This window comes from Suncus etruscus, chromosome 18 (assembly GCF_024139225.1).
Source record: "Suncus etruscus isolate mSunEtr1 chromosome 18, mSunEtr1.pri.cur, whole genome shotgun sequence".
NCBI classification, from domain to species: Eukaryota; Metazoa; Chordata; class Mammalia; order Eulipotyphla; family Soricidae; genus Suncus; species Suncus etruscus.
This window is the reverse complement of record NC_064865.1, coordinates 3554115-3561403: the sequence shown is the minus strand read 5'-3', so window position 1 is coordinate 3561403 and position 7289 is coordinate 3554115. Positions and strand designations below refer to the sequence as shown.

The 7289-nt window shown below is 47.4% G+C and overlaps 1 pseudogene; it reads right to left on the bottom strand.

Moving 5' to 3' along the window:
* Positions 1-4854: 4854 nt before the first annotated feature.
* LOC125996267 (multiple coagulation factor deficiency protein 2 homolog) lies at positions 4855-5352 on the bottom strand (annotated as a pseudogene).
* Between the last annotated feature and the right edge of the window lie 1937 nt (positions 5353-7289).

Sequence of the window (7289 nt, the reverse complement as noted above, 5' to 3'; positions counted from 1 at the left end):
AATGCCAAATGGGATTCCAACCACTGTCCTTTTGCATGCAAGGCAAATGCCTTACCTCCATGCTCTCTCTCCGGCCCCGAGTGTGGGTGTTTCTAAGTGAGTCTGCAGGTATGAGTGTAAATGCATATTGTGTGAATGTGTGTAGAAGTGTGAGAATCGTGAGTCTGAGCAGTGTGACTGTCCATGTGAATACGTGTTTGAGTGTCAATGTCTGTGAGAGCATACATACATGTGACTATATGAGCTTATGTAGATGTGTGAGAGTTGCATGTGAATGGCTACGTATGCATATGTGTGAATGAGTTTGTGTACATGTGTCATTGTGAGTATGTTTGTGTGGGCTACTGCAGACACCTGTCTCTGATCCTTAGATCACGCCCTGCTTTTTCTCCTATCAATACATTTTTTTTTCAATACATTTTTATTGTGACCCAAGTGCATTACAAATCTTTCACAGAATTATTTACAGTACATAGTGACAATGAATGAGGGGTATTCCCACCACCAGTGTTGTCCTCCCTCCACCCCTGTTCCCAGTATGTATCCCATATCTCCCTCCTTTACCCCCCAGAATACAAGTGTAACTGGTCTCCACTTTACAGCTTGTTGTAGTATCTATTCTGTTGACACTGACTTTGGGTTTGGTGTTCAAGTCTTATCATTTTTTTTTATTTTCACTACATGTTCATATGACTGGTCCTGGTAGCATCCTTTTCCCCTCTCAATTCATGAGGCTGAATAATTCAAGTTATGTGATTCTGTTGGAGATAAAAAGGATAAGAAAAAGAGAAGAACAAGTTTGGTAGCAACTACCAAAAAAAAAAAAAAAGAAAAGAAAAAGAGAAAAAAAAAATAAAAATGCACCGTCCCCTCCCAAATCACCAAATAATAACCACAATAGTGAAAAAGAAAGAAAAAAGTGGAAGAAAAAAGAGAAGGAAAATAATATAAAAAAACTAACAAATCAAAACAAAACAAGAAAAAGAAGGCTATCAACCTTTTTTAGTTGTAAAAATTCCACCTTGCCTCTATTAGAGACCCACTTTTTGTTTCATTCACTAAGCACCCCCAGGTGAATTAGCTTTGTTCTGGTCAATAAAAGTTGGCAGGGAAAGTACAGCAGGAAAAATCTCCTTGGTCCAGGAAGCTGGAAGCCCCAGAGCTGATGCTCTTCTCGCTTGAACCAGTTTATTCTGGCAATTGTGTCGTGCCTGGTGCAGACCCAACATCCATCCAGGGCAGGACTACAGCGAGGTCTGCTGCCAAAGTGTGAGTGTATTTGTGCATATGAGTATGACTGTATTGCGAATGCACATGTGTGTGAATGTGTGAGCATGTGTGTGTGTGTGTGTGTGTGTGTGTATGTGTGTGTGTTAGGACAGTGATGATGAGGCAGAGCACTTCCTCCTCTTCCAGTTCATCTGTCAGGTTTGTGGGTCTCTCATTGAATTCATCTCTCATTGAATGCAGGCCATCATTTCCCAGGACATCCCCATTCACATGATATCCCCCCCACCCCCAAGCACTATTTTTCTTTTCTGGACCACACAGGCCAGTCTTGGTGTAGGAAATGTAGCTCCATCTTGGGCACTTCCTTCTCTCAGAACTGGGAGAGAACCCATGACTCCCCTGCCTGGGATCCAGAGAGGGGTTGGGGAGAGGACACTTTGGATTGGGGGCAGGGGTCTGGAGTAGGAGCAAGAGCAGGAGGCCTGAGGGGCACTTCTTGTTACCTTTCCGAGCCAGGCCTGGATATCCTTGAACAGAGCAGCAGGTCAGAGCTCTGGTTCCTAAGAGCTGGGGTTTGGTTATTAAACCAAATTGCAAGTTTAGTTTGCGTTTGGGCCAACTTTCCTTCCTGCCTCCCTTTCTTCCCAAGATAATAGAAATATCCTGGAGAGGTTCCTTTCCTCCCTGGCCGTTGGGGGAAAGCTGAGGCCCTGCCACTGACCCACGCTCCTGTCATCACAGACACACCCCCTGGGCCTGGGCCAGCAACCCCCTAGGGATAGGGGAGCACTTCTATCAGATAGCCTCTGGGAGAAGCCATCTTTGTCCCAGGAGAGCAGGGTCCCTGCTGTCTCTGAGCCCTGCTAGGCTGTCCCAGAGAGTTGCAGGGCCCAATAGGGGTGTCGGTAGCCTTAGGTTTGTGTTTGGATTCTGGGCCAGGAACCTTCCAGCTGTGTGAAGGCAGGCAAATCACTTACCCTTTTTGGGCTTCAGTGTCCTCACCTGCAACTGGGGTTGCTCATAGAGTTTTTTGTTTTGTTTTTTGTTTTTTTTGGTTTTTGGTTTTTGGGCCATACCCGGTGATGCTCAGGGGTTACTCCTGGCTGTCTGCTCAGAAATAGCTCCTGGCAGGCACGGGGGACCATATGGGATGCCGGGATTCGAACCAACCACTTTAGGTCCTAGATCAGCTGCTTGCAAGGCAAACACCACTGTGCTATCTCCCGGCCCCTCATAGAGTTGTCTTGAGGACTTTCAGTGAGCTGATCTTGAAGGACTGTGCTTTGGCTCACAGACTTCATTTTTATGCTGACTGAGGCCATCTCAGGAGCTGGGACTAAGTGTGTGGAGGGGAACACTGGCATTCTCACCCTTGGCTTCATGCCTAGTCCATCCCTGGCAATTGGCTCTTCCCCTTACATGAACTGAGATAATCTCTGACTTCTGCCCAGCCCCCTTTCCCCTGAGGCTGGGGATCATGGGTCAAGGAACCCAGTGAAGGTACTGGAGTATCCTCCCCATTGCTGCCTCCTGAAATGAGGAGGAAGAATAGCTACAGCTGGTCGTGGTGTTCTAATAAGAGGGTGCCCTGCCTGCTGGGCCTGAGAGGGAGCTTTGGCTTGGGGGTGGAAAACATTTGCTCATGGAAACTCCCTCTTGCCTTCCTGCTGGTCATCCTGATGAGCTGGCAGCTGCTCAAGGCTGGGCCAGGGAGTGGCTTGGTCAAGGCACACGTTGCAGGCCTGAGAGTGGGGTCTATCCTGGCTTTCTCTCCCTCAGCTCCATCAGAAGGGTGATCTCTGCCTGGTCTGGTCTGGTCTGCACCTTCTCTTCCAGAAAAGACCAGAGTCTTGCCAGCCCAGACTGATTTGGTCTCTCACGTGGTCCATCCTAGGCTGGTGCTTGCAAGGCAGATGCCTTACAGCTAGCTAGTGCCACCACTCCGGCCCCTATTTCATCACTTTTATTGGTTATATATCCAGAATTTATTATATAAATCTTTCAAAATAATTAGATATTACAAGAATAGTTTATAATTCAGCTCTGGTTGCACAAATACTCGACACAAGAAATCATGTTTATAAATATCCAAGCTTTCTTAGAAGAATACTTTAAATAAAGAAAATAGGTCTCTTATGATTTCAGCAAATTGACTGTGACTATGCACGTACCATGACCAGATCCTCCATCCTCACTGTCTCTCCAATCTCCACAGCGCTCACTATAATATGAATATATTACAGCTTCTCATCCTCACACCCAGAGCCCCAGCACAGCGGGGAGGGCCCTTGCCTTGCACACAGCTGACCAGAGTTCATTTCCTGGCACCCCATAGGGTCCCCCGAGCACCACCAGCAGTGATTCCAGAGTGCAGAGCCAGGAGTAACCCCTGAGCATCGCCAGTGATGTCCCACACACACCCAGAAAGAAAAAGATTTTAGACTTCTTTTTCTAATTTTCCCTGGTCTGGAACAAAAATTGTATGTACTGAGAATAAAAAATGTATACAACATTCCTCTAAACACAACTTGTCTCGGGTTCCTAGCTGTGTGAGTGACAGATCTTCCCTCTTCTCCCTGACTGTATCAACTAGTAGCTGTAACCTCCCCCTGTCCCCCGCATCAGGGGGTGGGATGGGGGGGGATCAAGTCCTAACACTGCTGATAGCTTCTAAGCTGTGCAAAAATGACAGCCTAAAGACAAAAGTTAAATACGAATATTAGGAGAGCTAAAATATGTCCAATGGATTTAGAATAAAGAACATTTTGACATTTTAAAAAATGTCTCCCAAATTGAAGAAAAAATAAAAGAAAATGAAAGCATCAAGAGGTAGCAGTAGGGGCCGGGTGGTGGCGCTAGAGGTAAGGCGTCTGCCTTGCCTGAGCTAGCCTTGGACGGACCGCGGTTCCATCCCCCGGCGTCCCATATGGTCCCCCAAGCCAGGAGCGACTTCTGAGAGCATAGCCAGGAGTAACCCCTGAGCGTCACTGGGTGTGGCCCAAAACCAAAAAAACAAAAACAAAAATAAGAGGTAGCAGTAGTTTTGTAAAAATGACTTTTCAGTGAAAAACTGTAAAGGGTCCATCACTTGGGCCATGGATCATACCAATCCCAAGGTGCCAGGGAAACAGTGGCTCTGTAGGTCTTTGAACTCAAAACTCAACATTCTTCTGACACTGGGGCTATGAAATTGCCTTAAAAATACTCATTGCCAGCCCAGAGGTACAATTCCTTAGCCCAGGGGAACTTTACAAAAGACTGACCATGTCAGCCTGACAGAGAGGGAAGAGACATTTGGCATTTGCCCACCCCACTCATTCATGACTGAGAAGTGTGTCCATTTGGCAAAGCTCATCTTTTCATATAGCATTAATTAAAATCAAGAAACTAGTGGTATCCTACAGAGCTCCACAGTGCGCTGCACCAAGGAGCCCATGTTTGCAAAAGGACTCTTGAATCAAACTCTCACCCTGTAAGATTCAACAGGCTTTTGGGAGAACTAACTATGCCACTTACCCACCACCACCCCCCCACTGTAACCAATTGCCACAGGTTTCCACCAAAACATTGACGCTGTAGTTGGAAAAGGAGTTTCTGAAAAATATTCCATTGCATTCTAATGGATCACAGTTGCATAGAACTAAAAGACTGCAGCAAATGAGCAAACTCCAAATAGTGGACGTAGCCATCATGGTTTCGGCCATCGTCTCTCAAAACACCATCTATCAAGTTAATGAGCTCATCCTCACTCATGGGTGGTGCCTAGGTATTCCCTTCCTCCTTGTGGACATGTGTGATGGCGATGGAGAGCTTCAGCCTGTCCAGCAGGCTGTTGCTGTCATAGTCATGCATCTTGAAGTAATGCAGCTGCTGCTCCTGCGGTGACATCTTGGTCTCAGGCTTGTTGATGATGCCTTCTAGGTGCTCTTTGATGTTTTCTTGGTCATGCACCATGTGCCTGTCCAAGCCTACACTGCCAGGATGGGCATTGCTGGCTCCGGGCTGTTGGGCCTTAGCACCCAGCATGCAGACAGTGCAGAGCAGGCCGCATAGGAAAGGAGTTTCGAGCAGTTGCAGAAATGTCATCATCATCAGCTCCTTCCTCTCGCCCCCAACTCCCAGACTCGAAGCCTTCTCACTTTCCCTTTTGTTATTGTTTTGGGGCCACACCTGGAAGTGCTCAGGGGTTACTTTTGGCTCATCGCTCAGAAATCACTTCTAGTATGGAATGCTGGGGGTTGAACCCGAGTTGGCCACATGCAGGGCAAACTTCCTACCTGCTGTGCTATTGTTCTGGCCCCCTTCTCACTTTCTTTTTATCTTTCTTTTGTTCTCTTCTAGGGCCATTTTTATGCTTTGGCTCCACCTCCGGATCAGACCTGGGATGAACTCAGGCCCTCATGCATGGCTCACCACGTGAGCTGAGCGCTGTCCTGGCCCCATTTGATTCTCCCGTTTGATTCTTCAACTTCTGCTCATTGCATTGCATGAGGCAAGGCTGAGCCTGCACCTCTCGATGGTGGTCTCCTGAAGCAAGGGCCTAAGATGTGGTCCCTCACCTTATCTTCTGCTTTGGCACTTGACTGATGGCTTCATTCAAGTACCCACATCTCTGGGATTCCTAGGTTCTTGTGACTGGGCCCTGGCAATGGATGCTCAGGGGAAGCACATGGAATATTGGGAATCAAACCCAGGATGGCCACATTAAGACATGTGTTCATTACCCACTGTCCTATTGCTACAGCCCCGCTGCCTCCTTTTTAATTGTCTTTTCAAAGGACCCTCTTCTCAACTCTCTGTTATTCTCCAGCCCCCAAACGTAGCCTCTTTTCCATCTCCCCATGAGCCTGTCCGGACCCTAAACCCTAGGTGATCTTTGCCTGTAAGTGTCAGTGTAAAATTGAGTGTGCATCCAGTACAGGTATGTATGATTATGTGTAGGCACGCAACACAGGTATGTTTCTGCATTATCTTTTGTTTGTTTGTTTTGTTTTGTTTTGGGCCACACCCGTTTGACGCTCAGGGGTTCCTCCTGGCTAAGCGCTTAGAAATCGCCCCTGGCTTGGGGGGACCATATGGGACGCCGGGGGATCAAACCATGGTTCTTCCTTGACTAGCACTTGCAAAGCAGACACCTTACCTCTAGCGCCACCTCACTGGTTCCAGTACTCTTAACGTGCACACAGCCAACCCGGTTTTGAACCCCAGCATCCCTGCACTCTGTACTTGTGAGGAATAATTCCTGAGCTCAGAGCCAGGAAAAATCTCTGAACTCCACTGGGTATAACCCCCAAACAGTAAAAAGAAATAAAGAACAAGCCCATAATGATAGTAAAGCCAATTTAAAATACTGCAAATCAATTTAATATAATAAATAAGGGGCCAGGAGCCTGAGTGACATAGCACAGCGATAGGGCATTTGCCTTGCACGTGGCCAACCAGAGATGGACCCAGGTTCAATCCCCAGCATCCCACGTGGTCCCTCGAGCCTGCCCGAAGCGAATTCTGAGTGCGGAGCCAGGAGTAATCCTTGATTCAATGCTGCTGGGTTGCCCCCCTCAAAAAAAAGTTAGGGACCATATTGATAGCAATTTTTTTTTTTTAGTTTTTGGGTCACACCCCTTTGATGCTCAGGGGTTCCTCCTGGCTAAGTGCTCAGAAATTGCCCCTGGCTCGGGGGGGACCATATGGGACACCAGGGATTCGAACCGTGGTCCTTCCTTGGCTAGCACTTGCAAGGCAGACACCTTACCTCTAGTGCCACCTCACTGGCCCCGTTTCTGCACTATCTTAGGTGTGTGTGTGTGCATGTGTGTGTGTGTGTGTGTGTGAATGTGTGAATATATCAGATATGTCTGTGTGTCTGTCTGCACATTAGCCTAGGCATGTCTTAGTGCACTTGCTCAGTATATCTCTGTACTTCAGTGTATGCGTACTAACTCAGGTGTTACTGTGATCATTAGCTCAGGTGTGTCTACATGTATGAACCAGCTCAGGTGTGGCTCTGTGCACTCGCTTTACTCCAGGGCTTAAGAAGCCATAGGAGGTTTCTGTATTGG